We start from the raw sequence: 16,165 nt of genomic DNA on the forward strand, positions 1-16,165 counted from the left end.
ATCTTTATTAAGCTAATATATCACAATTAGTATATACACTCAGAACGTGTATTAATTTAATATATCATAATTACTGTACGTATTCAGAAGCTAAATTAAATTACCATATCAAAATTATTATATATATTCATAATGACATAATTATTACATTTTCAGAAGCTAATATATCTTTTACTGAATTCTGAAGTTATATTCGAAAACAAATTTCATTTTTGCAAAGTAAACGTTTAATCTGTATTTGGTAATAATTGATTTACCGCAGGAATATGATATGAATGTTATTTCATTGAATAATTAAATTAATTATAGAATAGTAAAACATTCACTGCAATGAGAAAGGTAATAGAAAGTGAATAACCGAAAAGGGAAAAGGAAAGAATCTACTAAACAGTCTGAAGTTATATTCGAAAACAAATTTCATTTTTGCAAAGTAAACGTTTAATCTGTATTTGGTAATAATTGATTTACCGCAGGAATATGATATGAATGTTATTTCATTGAATAATTAAATTAATTATAGAATAGTAAAACATTCACTGCAATGAGAAAGGTAATAGAAAGTGAAAAACCGAAAAGGGAAAAGGAAAGAATCTACTAAACAGTGCTAAGATGAGCATAGGGAAAGCTTACATTTTATGAAACAAGTAGTAGAAAAAATAAAACTCATTCTATTACTATCGAAAATAAAATTCAAAAATCGTAAAATTATACATATAAAACTCTCACAAAACTTCGCATATAAAAGTAGCAACAGAATTTTAAGACATTCACAATAACTTAATTTTGGAAGAAAAAGAAACCTTTATTTTCTGCAATACTTCAATATTTCTAGCTGTGACAATTATGCAGACATTTGACAAGTGATTATATTTTTTATCATTATTTTTTAATTCTTGGTTTGGTTTGTTTGATTAAGGAATAGAACTCGAAGGCTATCTGCCTAATTTAATTTTAACTGCTAGTACATTTTTCGCTTGTTTCGCAAATATGACTTATGCAGAATAATATGCAAACAGTAAATAGTTATGCAGAGTTCAGATATTTGAAAGGTCTAGTTATCTTTCTGAATGATAATTTGTTTTAGGTTAGATGAAGGTAAGCTAGCTAATTTAGTCATATATTTCTAATGTTAACGGCGTTGTTTTATTTCAGTTGAAATAGAAACCGGTGCTGGGTGCATATAGGCGTATAAAATAAAATTTTAATTCATTTAGTTTAATATAAAAATATATTAGCAATTTTTATTAAAATGATTATAGGAGTAATATATTTAGTAATTTTTATTTCATTGAGTGTTTGGTTATTTTTTGCGGGAACGAATGAGATATATTAATTCTATTATCTTTGCTGAAAGATAAAACATAATTCTGACACTTGCGGTCAAGAGAGTGAGTGATTTTCTATTTCTCTGTTTCATTTTTTTTTCTCCTTTGTTATTCTGTTTTTCTACTATTCGGCTTTGAAAAACAAAATTTAGTATTTACTCCTTAGCTTTTGTAAGGCGGGAGAGCCTTTTTTAGATGACTTCTCTGGAAATTAGGAAAACACTTATATATAATGGTATATATATATATATATATATATAAAGGAAGTAATAAACATTTTTCGTGCAGTTCGCTATACCAGCTCGTTAAATTCTTCGCTCAAATAGATCATTTTCATCCCTCTGTCGTATACTCGTACATGGTTTAATATGATAAATGCAATGCAATTTCGCTTGGAAAGTACTCCACGAAGACATCTCTTCCATTAGACGGGAAACACCAGTGTACTTTCAACTAATTAGCGGAATCTCGTTTTCCGGGGAGCGCAGCACTACAATATACGTGTTATTTAACAGTGGGGTTGAATGCCACTATACAGATTCTAAGATGAACGCAGATTAGATTTTATACAATAAGGAGAGATCAATTGAGTAATATGATGCTGAATGATTATCCGAGCAATCAATGGATAACCAAGCACACCCAGATCATGGAATCCTGATTATTCTGCTGAAGAAAACAAATAAATAATTAATTAAATATTCTCCCCCTTTAAATAACAGTATTTAGCAGCTACAAGCAAATTTTTAAGTACCACGAGCGTTGTTGCTTTAGTCACTCGTCCTAATGCATCTATTAATTTCAGTTACAGTTTACAGATGCGTTTGGAACAAGACATTTACATTTTATATTCTCGTATTTACAGTATTTTAATATATTTCCTTCATTTGGGGGGCTCATTTCTAAACAAGCATAAATCAAAATTAAAAATTAAAAAAAAATCTGAAAGCTGATTTTACATTACGCCCAAAGGAGCTTTTTTTTTAACGTTTTGTGTTTATTAAATATCTTGTCCTTCTCACTTAAATCACAAAATTCAGTTCAAGAGCAGTAACCAAAAATAATTTTAAAATGAGCATATCTTTAGAATTTCCGATACACAGTCTCAAGAGCTGGAGAAAAAAATGTTTTTTTTTTCGTACAGTGTTGCCATTGCTCGCTTTGAAATCGTTGAGTTCTTAATAAAATTTCTTTGTCTGACAAAATACGAGATAGATAATAAAACAAATTCCAAATAAGGGCTTTCAGATACCCATATTCGGTGGAGGATTACGTTATTTAAAATTTGATGGCTCTAGGTACCATTGTTTTATCACATTGCGAGGGACATGTATACATTAATGTAGATTCTTCATTATTTAATTTATTTAAATATAATACAGCTCTGTAATATTTGGTGGCAACAGTTTGAAAAGTGAATCGACATAGAAAATTGAATTGACGCAAAATGCCAAATAGCCCTTCTTGGGCTAACGCTAATAATCGCAAATTTAGCAGTTGTTAGTTAAGGACTGGCTGTTATGAGTTTCAGCAATGTTACTCATTCTTTAGATCTTACTCTAAATTCACATCTTCAGAGACTTTGGATTTCCTTTAAGCTTCATAAAGAACTGGCATATAGATTCTAAACAATTACTTGTTAAACACCGCTAGCATTTTGCAAGTCAGATTTAGAAATGAATAATACTAAAGTATTCATTAGCAAAGCAGCATGGTTCACCTCATTGTTGGTCTTTTCAAATAGGTCATGCTATAAAACGTATATAGATAATTTACCATATAAGTACTATTAATAGTCTCCTCTACTTTAAAAATCTGGAAATGGAACAAAAAATAAAAAGAAAGTAAGTCAGCAAAATTATGACTATAAATGAATTCGGGAATTTACAGTAAATTAAAAATTACGGAAAAGGGAAATGAAAACATAGGAATATGATAATAAAAGGAAATCGTAAAAATTCCTGTAAAATATTGTAATCATTTTGATTGTATTGTTAATTTAGTTCACTAGTTTTGCAACGTTTGCATTGTAATAATTTAGGTAATGATTTTAAAGTGTACTTTTTGCGATTCAATTTGTGACCACATTATTTCCTATATAAGTCGTTTTTCTTGCATGGAATTGTAGACCTAGTAGTTCTAAATCCATTAACGTCTGAACTAAGAAAATATTTCAACTAGAGCTAAAGATCTAAACAAAAACCCTCTTCACAGACTTTGAAAAAAGCTTGTGTTGCCAAATTGTCGAGAGGTGCCTATTTGTAGCCTACATGACATACTTTTCGAAGTTTCGGGAAAAATTATTTTCGAAACTGTAGGAGCGATTTTCCTCTGCATTTTCGTTCGAGGGCAGGGCAAACCAATCAGTACTTGAGGTGCAAGGATCAGTTTCGTTATGAGTTATTTTACAGACTATAGTTCAAAAAAGTAGCTAAACTGCGTTTTAGAGTTCACTTTCTGATTGAAATCTGCAATATTTCTCACGTTTACAGCTATAATTTTTACTGTTTACGCCTATTAGTTACAATAAATTTCTTTCTTTCTACTCATACGGAATAATTATTTAAATAGTTCTCAACAAACCTGTATCTCGCATCGCTGTTTCTGAGCTTAATTTATTGAATTAATTGAAAAGATACTATTTATAAAAATATTTTCCTCTCTATTAGTAACTCTAATACTATATAACATTTCTTATAATACCCTTCTCGAAGTCAAAGGCAGATAAACCTAGTGTGCATAAAAATTATTTAACAAAATAAGCCAAGTTATTTTTAACACACAAGCGTGCTGCATAGGTAGACACATGAAAGTATCCTCAATAAAAATAATGTTTTATTCAAGGGAAAAAATAAAGATTTTCAATCTTATAAACCGAAGTTTCATCGCCTAAGGTTATGTTTTAAATGTATCAGCAAGAGAAATTCTAATAAAAAAAACTGATGTTCCGACGCTAAATTCAGGATGTTTAATATTAATTTAAGAATGTGTACTTTTGAAGTAAAGAATAAGGCTTTTGAGACAGGAAAGAGAAAATATTTCAGTTATCAAAGGAAAACATAATAGTAACATCCAGTGATAGTATCTTACTCATTTTCGAACATCAAAGTAGCATAAAATGAATGGACACCATAAATTTCGTGAGTTATAGGATTTAAAAAATAATTAATAATGAATGAACTTTCAGGAACAGCTGAAATCATGGATAACGACTGTTTTATTGCGTAAATTAAATATAAAAATATTAAATGGAAATATATTTTTTAATTAATTTTCACCCACATTTACTGATTAAAGCTCAGAGGACTTGTGACGTCTTACCTTAATCAATATTACAGTGCTTAGAGATATGTGTTAATGCAAGTATGGAGATGACATACCTGATTTTACATCTATTACCTTAACTAATATGCAAAAATAACAAAGATAAACATCAGATGTAAGTCATTCAACACAATCAAAGAAGAATCAAAAGCAGAATTTCACAGTGGTAGTAAATACGCTATTTCGAAAGTCAGCCTGTATTACGCGAAATGAGAGAGGTCACGTCGATGATTTACTAATGGCTGCCATCGACGAACTGCTTTGTCCAAATACAAATTCACCCTTGCTGGACGAGAGAGTAAAGCTGGCAACCTTCTTTTGGAGCTTTCTGCTATCTAAGAGTTTTCCACGAAATTTTGTACGATCTTCAATGAAATAAAGACTATTATTATTTGTATTCAATAGTTCCAGTTGACTGAATAATACTGAATGTACCAACTGACAGTTACAAAAATAAAGCAGATTGAATTTCAAACGTCGATAACTAATGAATCAAGAATTCCAAGATGAAAGCTGCTTGGGAATACTCACTGACATCGAGTCAAAACAAGCATTAATATTTGTACCAATATATATATAACCATATTATATTAACATCAATTACATAATATAATTACCAACGACATTAATATTTGTGCATAAAATAGCTTTGGCATGTATAAATAGAACATATAATAGCTCAGTAAAAGTAAGACAGACTTTATTTCTATCTTACTTCCATTAAGGAATGTTTTTTCAGACAAAAGTCAGAATTAGTTTGTACTATAAAAAGTATAGAAGTAAGAGTGTAAAATCCCCAAAATATATTAAATTGACTGAAATATTTAAAAATGCTTTAAAAAGAGGTATGCCCGAGTTATGTAGCTCATTTAAAGCAATAATATAACATGCTGTAATATATTTCAACCTGCAACAGAAATTGCTATCTCAAGCTATAGTTCAAAGTTACTCACCGAGCGGTTGAAAGAGAATTTTACTTAGTTAGTTATTACATTATATATATATTATAATATTATATTTATTTTATATGAAATTATACATATATTAAAATCTCGGGGCACAAATGATAATAATAATAATAATAATAAAATAACTATTGCAAGAACTTTCAAACTGTAATGTAATTCTACAAAAATCAAATGGAAAGTATAAGCCATTTCATTCAGTTCAGCTCCAGCGGTAAATTATAGCTTGGTTAAAAATTTCTGTAAACGTTTTTTCAAAATATATCTCTAAACGCGTAGTTTTAGCATAACGCGTATATACTATAACGTATATAATATAACGCGCATATAAATGTAAACGCGTAGTTTTAGCATCTGACCCTCTTTTAAAAGTTAGTATCCTATTAATAAATTACCTTTTATTACTCATGCCTCTCTGCATGACTCTTGTTGCAGAAATGTTGTCAGAACTGCTACTTTTGACCTCATGGACGGTAGGAAGAATATATCTCTCCAGTGTATGAATATATATTGGGTAACCTGCATTTTATGTACAAAAAAAAAAAAACAAAAAAAACAAAAAAAAAACAAAAAAAAAAAAAAAAAAAAAAAAAACTTACAATTTCTAAGATCTCGGATTCTGCCTCAGATCATAAATTCAGTAGGATGCTTTTCTTGATGTTTGGAGAGGGATTACTTCAATCATGGCTAAGTACACAAGGTCTATTTTCTATTTCCATTCTTATTTCTCTCAATTTAGTACAAAATATTCCAAGGGATAGAATAAGAGATTCTTGTACCCCGATTCGTTTTCTTCCCAAATTTCACGAACTTCAATCTTTTAAAAAGGCAACAGAATATGTGTGTACCTAATGCTATTTATTTTTCAGCTTATCTGCTAGTTTTTTTACTATCAAAGAACTAGTTATACTCCTTTCTCAGATGATGTTACATGATTGATCCATTATTCATTCTCTTTGACTGCTTGTCCTCTGTAGAGAACCAGCGTTCCGCTTTATTTTATTTGTTAACACTTCTATGCAGGTGCATAAGATTGCGAGCTATTTTCTTTCAGTAATAATTTAGTAAGTTAGTAATGCGGATTTTGGATATTACATAGCATTTAACTAATTCAGCTAACAGATGTAACTTTCAATTAGCTATTTTTGATTCCTAGAAATTTTTATCACAGCTTTCAAAATAAAGCTGATATTAAACTGCAGAATGAATTGAATTTCAAAAACTTCGTCTTTAAAAATCATACCCAGTAAAACAATATCTATACATCTTTCAAGGAGATTAATAAAAAAAAAATAAATAAATAAAAAAGATAGGAAACGTAAGAAAGCATGTTCATTTAAAATTCTATCTCCATTTTTTAAAAAATAAACATTTAAAAAAGTTATAAAGATTCAAACTGTACATAATATTTAAGATAAAAATTAGTGCTATCATATCTTTATTTTACACTCCTATCTGGAATAAATAACACTTTCCAGATATATTTTGAAACAAATTGTTAATTTTTGCCAACGAAATAAGAATCTGTTAGTATTGCAAATTGTTAATTTTTTCCAAAGAAATAAGTCTTCAGATTTGTCTGACATGTCTTTTGATTTTCAGCCTTGAGGGAAACACTAATAGAGCAAATGGCAAACAACACTCCACTTAAAGCATGCTGACCAACTGACGCAGGAGTAAAGAATTTTCTACCCGAAAAATCTGCCTGATCAACTGATTCCATTGTCCACTCTAACCTTCTAAACAGCTCCCCTTCCCTCCACTCAGAGCTAAAGGACTGGTTCTTCGGCTTCTCGCAGCTGAAAACGGAAAAGAAGAGAAGACCTGACTTTTAACTCTGGATTTGAGAGTGTCTGATTCAGTCTACAGTTTGATTGAGTATTCGCTTAAAAATCAAAACGCTTTGAAGAACTGTGTAATAGGCAATATGAGACGAGATTTTAGCTCATATTACAATAAATGCGCATTTATACCTGAACTAGTAATATAGCTATGGCATAAATACAGTATGCATAAAATGTAAGCTTAAATTAAATTTTAAGGTCGAATATACATTAAATATAGTTCTTTTTTCAAGAATTTTCTTAAATATATGTAAATAGTAACTTATCGACAGAGAAAATTGGTACATTTCTATATTTACGAATTCTTTTTGCGTCTAAGTATCCCCAAACACAGTTTGCTTTAAGCCAAGCTTGGATAGTGTCTAGCTTGCAAAATCCAAGCTACACAATGTCAGAGCTATCAATGGCTGTGCTCGGAACAAAATCTGGTCATAGATTTCTTCACGACGAATATGTGGTCCTGCAAATCACTTGCTTACAGGACAGTTAAGTAATGGAAAATTTTATAATGATGTTTCTAGAACTTCTTGAGTGTTAATTATGTGTCATAGCTTAGTTCGTAAAATTTTTAAAAATCATTTGTAGCCTATATGAGTGTTTACAATTCGAGACAACATTTAACATCCTAGACGTTTTTGTGCTAATAATTTGTTCCTAAACCGAATTGTTCGGGACGGGAAACGTTAATGATCCGAGGCTTCATTGGGTCTACCAATTTCAGAATAATAAGTAAATAAATAAAACTTTCGTTCTTTGTGTCCATTTTAAAAACAAATTTGCTCTTACAAATAAACTCACCAATTACCCAAATCCAATTTCTTACTTAATAAGTTCCTTCTTACCAATTATGTCATTTTTACTGTCCTTGAACTTTCATTGAAACTGTCATTAAGTATTATTTCGCTTTTAGTTTTCGGAAATATAATTCGATGTGCACAATAGGATAATTATTGAAAACAATTGCAATGTGAAGTGATAATAGGCTTTCGTTAAATGCTCTCAAGATAATGCGATTAGATATCATAGATACATTTTAAGAATATGCGAGTTTATAGTACTAAACTATATACAATCAAAGCAGACATGCGGGTATTTAAATATTTTAAAATACAGAGTTAATCATGCTAAAAATTGGACAGCCAAAATATATCCTGAAATGAGACAGTGTAGTAACTATAACAAAACGTAGAGTTGATTAAAATGCATGCCCCTGAAACTTAGTTAATACAGAGATAAAATATATACCACGATGAGATGTGGCAAATCCTTTTCTGTAAAATTAAGCTAGTTTATTTTGAACTGTAAAATTGTTCAAATAATGATAGCTGTCTAATATCTTTTCCTGTCATTGTCAATGCCTGTCTTACTGTTTCACGGATTTTATAATAGAATGATCATGACATAGTACGTCAGATATCAGGCATTATTTTAAAATTCCCTAAAAATGACACTGAAGTTTTAAAAATATGAGGTAAATGCTTTAGAAATGAAGCAGTTAAAAATAGTAAAGTATTAAATGAAATAAAAAAAAAAAGTGTTATAGAAGACAGAATGGTTAAAGTTTTCGTTTTTGAACGTATAAGTTAATTTGCGAAATTTGCGACTCAGAACATGGCTTAAATAAAAACGTTTTATTGAAACATTAAGCATAATAAAATGCACAGCTGATGCTTACAACAATATGTTCCACTGCTTATAAAATTTTAGTATTTAACATTTGAAGTTTACTAGACAAATTTCTATTAAGCTTTGGCTCAAAAAACCTGTACTCGGAACAACACAGCTCGTAAAAGACTAAACCAGAACTAAGTAGTTCTAAGAGCTGGCCGAATAAATATGAAAATTAATGTCTCTGCCAAAAGCTCTCTCTCTAACTTCAAGAAATCTCATCTTGCATATTTGCTAAATAATTTGCATCTTGGTGCAAGCCGACAAAATTCGAGGTGACCGTGCAAATGAAATAATGAGATAATGAGTTAATTAATATTAAACGTTACAAATATAATTAGGTTCTCTATTATAACATATACTACACTCGTGTGCAAAATTACGAAATTTTACACATTATGTCGAATTTTTGAAAACTATTGGACAGATTTTGATGAACTTTGGTATGAATACACGTTTATAACAGAGAAAGAGATGTGTCATTCACAAGTCTTTTTATGTACCCATGATTATCAGTAAAGCTCATTGTGCAGGGATGTCTGAAATTCACGTTGTGATATCGAATCGAAATCCCCTCTTACAGCCAATCAAGCATACTGAGCAGGAGGCAGTTTACGAGTCCATGTGGCGAAATACCCTTATATGCGGTCAGGTCGTAAATTTAGAACCCCTTTTTTCACCATGGAGGTAGGAAAGGGTACCATGGAGGAGTACCCTTTCCTACCTCCATGTTTTTCACAGGGAGGCTGAAAACTAGGGAGTAATCTTGCTCGGGGTCTTAGGGGTCGTTTAAACATCTAACTTCTCTACATTCAGTTTTATACAGAGGAAAATACAAATTGAATTCTTCGAATGAATGCAATTTTGTACAATGAAAATGTATTACTTAACGATAAACTGTAAGATAAGTAACATCTTTTTTTAAAGCCATAGGTGTAGAAAGACAGATATTTGTTACACGAATGAATTTGTAGTAAATATTGAGTTTTTCATTTCGAATGCTATGTTCCACGTATGCGAAGTAGCTGAGTATGTGAGATAATAGTCATAACCGAATGGCTTTCAACCTTTTCACGGCTAAGGATTGTTTCTCAATTACATTGTGGTTGCTGCTTTTTGGTTCATTTTCTAATGACATATAAACAATAGTTGTTTTTATTTGAGACTTAGAATAAAATAACACAAACTATAATGCAGAAAATTCTTAAGAAGGAAGTTAAATAATACTGAAAGATACATTATTGATGCACTTTTGTGTTTTATATGTAGTAGTATTAACTACTACTATAATCCTTAAATGGAATCCTTAAATTATATATATCTATGTATAGGTATATATAAATGGAACCAAATATAGAACAAGGTATAAAATATCTTTATTATACAATGTTCATTACCATACGTATATTTACGTAATATCAATATAAATAGTTAGTTAAGTTTCGTAAATATATAATTTATTTTTATATTTTGTATTTTTTGTATTAGATTCAGTATTGTATACGTATCTGAAGTTTAATTTGTTCTCTTTTTGGGTTACGACTTTAAGTGAGAAAGAATTGTTAGGGCCTTCATAGGGATTACATTATATACAATCAGTTAGGATCCTACTTTTCCTTTCTTTTAATCGTCATACATATTGAAATATTACTTGATAAGTATACGTAAATATAGCAGTTTTTAAGCTACTTATATCTATTGTTTGGTCTGGTTTCTTTGATTATAGCAAAGCATTCGACTGTTATTTGCCTAAGGGTAAGGGTGCCTCGTGGAGAACTTTCTAAGCAAAACTGACTCTTATGCACGTTACACGTGGGGAAAACCTCGAAAACGCCAATACAGCCATCCCCGTTGATCCGGATTCAAACCCCGGATCGACCTGCCAGAGTTCAACGACTTTACAGCTCAGCCGCTAGTGAGCCACACACACACATCCACACATATACATTAAATAGTATTTACATGTCGTTTATAAAGTATAATTGAGTGCAATTTAATCATAAAGAGATAGAAAATATTCTACGGAATTACTTCACTTCGTAGACTTTTTGTTAAGCTTCACCATATTTCTTAAAGAGAATCTCAATGCTAGTTCCATTTCCAAGCTGTTTATGTACCTTATTTTTCATGCTTTGAATTATATTTAGAAAATTATAATTATAGCTGAAAATGCAGTTTTTTTATTGAAGAATTTAAGGGTAAGAAGAGAATTATGCCTTTTTCTAATTAATTATTCTTGAAGCATTTATTTTTTAAAAAAAGGCGCACATTAATACGAATCACTGAACTAAAGTGGTCGATACAGGACAGATTAATTAGCTACTAAATTTTGATTTTCGTTGAGTAAAAATGAATTCATCTGCATTCTATAAGAAAGTAAATATTCAAAAAATGTTTTTTTTTTCCTATTCTCGCAGTCAGATTATTTTTCTTAAATATTCAGCTAATTCATATTCAAATATTCCAATCCATTACAATAAGTAATAAATCGATACAGTAAATAAATAATTAAAATCAATTAAATGGAATTTTAATTGATTTTAATTGCCATTTTCCCTCTGATAAACCCCTCTTTAGAGTTCAATAGCAGTCGATCAGCTTTTGTTGGGAGTTCATTTTTCTTTATGGTATGCTTACGTTATATATGTATGTATTATGCATTGCTCATACTTGTCAATTGCAGCTTTTAATATCTTTTGGAAAAAAATCAATATGAGAATCCAGAAAATGATTCTTAGCGACGCTAAAACTATTATTACTAGGCACTATCATGCCACAGTGTTTAAAAACAAATCCCATTGTTTAAAGGTAGATTCTATGCTCATATTTTAGTATAAAATTAAAAGCTGCGAGTCAAAATTAAGGGGGTTGCTCTTAGAAAGCCTCAATTAGAAGTAGTTATAGGAAATGTTACTCAATACTTATAATCTTAAGATATGTAAATATGAGCCCATTTTCCTTAGAAAATTCTCCATGAAATCATGCCTAGCCAACCCTCATATGTTTTGCCATATTCAACACAAAATCATTCTTAAGATGATTAATTAATTAATTTTATGTTAGATGATACGAAGCTTTTCAGAAACTAGGATGCTTTCCGTAAACAATTAGTATTAATAAGCGGTGTTCAACTGGAATTGGGTTGGATTATTTGTTTATAGCAGTGCTTTTCAGCCGACTTACATGTACCTGTTTGTATTGCTCAGAGGCGGTGGAAGGAAATTCCTATACGAAAATAATGTAATAATGAAATGTTAATAAACAAATAAATATAACTTTTCGTATCTTATGTAATTTGTCTCCATTCTGATACCATGTGCATCATTTATTTCTGATATACTGATACTGAATGAGACCTAAAAACACTTTTTTTAAAATATATCACCCCTTATGATCCCTGACATAGCCGTTTACTTTCCCCTTCCGTAATTAACGTCAGTCTCCTGCTCTCGACCGCATTTGCCAAGCCACCGCTCTCTGTACCGTTGTTTTACCACAATGCGAGAAATATACATACATTTATGCACATTTTCCATTATTTAATTTCTTCAAATATAATGCAGGACTCTGACATTGGGTGGCAACAGTTTGAAAAGTTAAACGGACATTTATAATGAACCGACGCAAAATTGCAAAACGAGAACAATAGTCCTTCAGGGACAAAGCCCATTTGGACTTTAAAAAAAGGAGGGGACAGTTTTATACCTCCCGTTCTACTCGGCCGATTGACGAAATTCAACTTGCGTTTTCCATATCTCGAAAGCGCGACTTAGATTTATATAAAGCATTAATCTAATATAGATATTTTGACACAAAATCGAACTTTTTCTGGAAGGGCATGCCAATCCCCCCCCCCCGTATTTCGATTTTACGACTCAAGTTATGCCAAACTGTCAAGTTCTGTAAAAAATTGCACGAGTAGCTCTCAAAATTTTAGCTCCTCGATGTTAATTGAATTTCATATATATTTATTAATATCTCCTTTTTAAATAAACTTAATTGATTCCTTCTTACAGAATTCGAAATTTAAAGGCTTAATCCAAATATAATTCGCATATTTTTTTATATATTTTTTTAAAATTTGTATTTTTAAATATTTTTTCTTTTTTTAATTTTCGAAAAAACGTTTGAATTATAACCTATAAAATGTTTACCATTAACTTAAAGTAGATGTATTTCTAAGCATACCAGCAAAAAATTAGAATTTTTCATTCAAATTTTCCAATGATATACACAAATTTGTATACTACAGCGTTTTGAAATTTGGCATATCTGTTATAAGCGATAGTAACGTCAAATGTGGTTTACGCACTTTATTAAAATTATTTGAAAATATCAACGATGAACCTTTTTTCTCGCTCGAGCACAAAGAAAAATAGCAAACGAAAATAGGTTGCTATAAGTTAAGAAATTTGCCGAGTGAATTATTCTTGGTGCAAACTGAAAAAAAAAAAAAAAAAAAAAAAAAATGCGGCAAGATAAATTTTGTGCCACAGAATCGAATTATGGAAAAAATGGGCATGTCAAATCAGAAAAAATCCGCTTTTGGGTCAAAATACCTATGTTTATAAATATAATATATATCCTAAGTCGCTCTTTCGAGGCATGAAAATCGAAATTTGAATCTTGTCATTGGGCCCGGTGGAAAGGAAGATATAGAATTTTTTTTTTTTTTCCGTAATGTACCTCTTACTAGATAAGAGTTGTAATTAATTTCTCAGATTGGGAGCGTGTATATAAATTTAATCGAGTGAAACACACTGTTTTTCTTAATGAGGACCTATAAATATCAAACGGTACTTACGTATTAACAGAACCATGTTGGCGAAATTCGATAATTTTCTTACAGATGGAAAAGGTGAAAGATACTTATCTGGTACAAGTTGGTGGTTTTCGCGCTGTTTTTTAGAAAGCTTCCTAAACCATCGATATCAATCGTAAGTCAATAAACACTATCAACGTATAAAAAGAAAGCACAGTCTAGCAATTTAAAATGCAAATTTGAATTAATAAATAAGGATTACGGGATACAATTAAAAAATAAAACACTTGGATTCTTCTTCAAATCTTTCTGTAATTTTTTTGCGCTTTTCTGCTCTCAAAGTAAAGGGCAATCAGTTTTCTCTTAAAAAAAGCATCAGATAATTGCAGAGACTCGGCTTCGTGCAATCTTCGGCAATAGCGGCTATCGAGGATACGCATTTTCTCCTTGTTCCCTTTAGAAAATTTTCAGCAAAGTGCTGTATTCTTGCAGAAATGTTACTGCAGTTTCTTCGATTCCTGGCAAATTCCCTAAGCCCATGCTTTAAAACAACGTTTAAGGCAAAAAATATAACGATTTTTTTGTAAAAGTCACAGGCCGTAAGTATCTATCACAGGACATCTTCAAAAAAATATTTATTCCTGAAAGAATAGAAAATTAGGCTTGCGGTGAAACCTATAAATATATGCCCATGAATTTATTGCTCAATTTAAGTTTTTCTATAAGATGTTTCCCATTGATTTGGGGTTAGATTAATTTGGTTATGATTCATCTAAATAAGAGCATTCCTGGAAGATTCTAAGTGCTGAGGAGCGGTTTGGAAATTTTGAGGCAAGTCAGTCAATTATCGAAGACAAGAATTTTTTCCAAGCATGTTATTTTGTTATTTTTTATTAAAAAACCATATACAAGCGAGATTGAAAGGTTTCATGGTTAAGGTTTTATATGAAAATTAATTCCAAGTCCTCTCAGGGCTAATATATTCTGTTATGAATTTATTTTCATTTTATGATCGGAAAAAAAAATCATCAAGCGATAATTCCGATACCCACCTCGGGAAATGTCTAACTACAGTAAAAGGGAATCTACATTACTTCTGAAATTTATATAACAGAGAAGCAAAGTTTAACATTAATCTTATAGCGTGATATTTTGGACGTCTCATATGTGCTATACTATTAAAATATATAGTGTAATACTAAGGATATCATAAAGCGTGGTATTTAAAACAGAAGAATATCATCTGAGCAGCGCGAGATTGCACACATTTGAGCACTATAACAAAAGAGAAGCAGAATTAGCATACAAGCACAATATTCTCTTCATAAATGACGGAAGATTAGCAACTCAACTAATCTCAACTAAATCACAAGTATAAAATGCAACTGCCAGAACAGAATGTCGTAGAAGCAACATATCCAATGACATTGTTGTTCAATATCACATATTTCGTGCCGGCAATTAATTCGTATGGACTGGATTTTATTTACGATATGGCAACGACTTAGGCGTGATTCCCAAAGGGTACTGTGATGGTAAGAAAGGCATCAATATTTGAGTTTTTTAAGATTCTGTGCTGCAGCAATTTATCGAAATTCCCATTTGACGGCAGTAACGCTCATCCACGCATAGCAAGATTGATAGATGAGTATCTAGATACCAAAGACATTATTTCAATCATCTCAAAGACGTCAGTTCGGTCGGAAATCTTTGAAACTGTCTTCAAATAGATACCTCTTTACATAAAATCCTTTGAACAACGAATCAATGACTTGCAAATTACCCTTCTATAGAAATGATAATTTTATACCTCTGTCGCGGCAAATTATATAATCGAATGGATTTTAAACACCGACGAGAAATATGGGCCAGAATCATGGGAGCTCTCATAGCATGATAGTTTATATGATTTGTACACAGTGAAAAACATTTTCAACTGTATTAAATGCATGACTAAGCTTTCTTTCTTTAATTAAGCTGCTGTATTCCTGTATAAAAAACGCAGTTGATTGCTTTATGAAATGTTATGCAACTAATTATGTACAACTAATTATTCAATTACAACTAATCATGTAGGAAAATATTTATTTAGTCTCTATTTGAAATTAAAATAAGAAGAATTCCTATTTTTAGGCCTAATTTCTAATTTTCTGAAAACATTTGATATGTTTTTCATTTTGTAGTTAATTTTAAAAAACGTCGATATCCTAATAAAATGGTGTGTTGCTCAATAATAAGATGAAGGACAGCGAAGTTGAATCTTATACACAGTTTTAT

The 16,165-nt window shown here is 30.6% G+C and overlaps 1 protein-coding gene across 1 annotated transcript in view; it reads right to left on the reverse strand.

Moving 5' to 3' along the window:
- The window catches only part of LOC118199247 (guanylate cyclase 32E-like), an 876,682-nt gene that overhangs the window by 374,413 nt on the left and 486,104 nt on the right, over window positions 1–16,165 (reverse strand). The window lies entirely within an intron of this gene.

This window comes from Stegodyphus dumicola, chromosome 4, assembly GCF_044657685.1.
Source record: "Stegodyphus dumicola isolate Sdum_Otavi_A_Nest chromosome 4, ASM4465768v1".
Taxonomy (NCBI): domain Eukaryota; kingdom Metazoa; phylum Arthropoda; class Arachnida; order Araneae; family Eresidae; genus Stegodyphus; species Stegodyphus dumicola.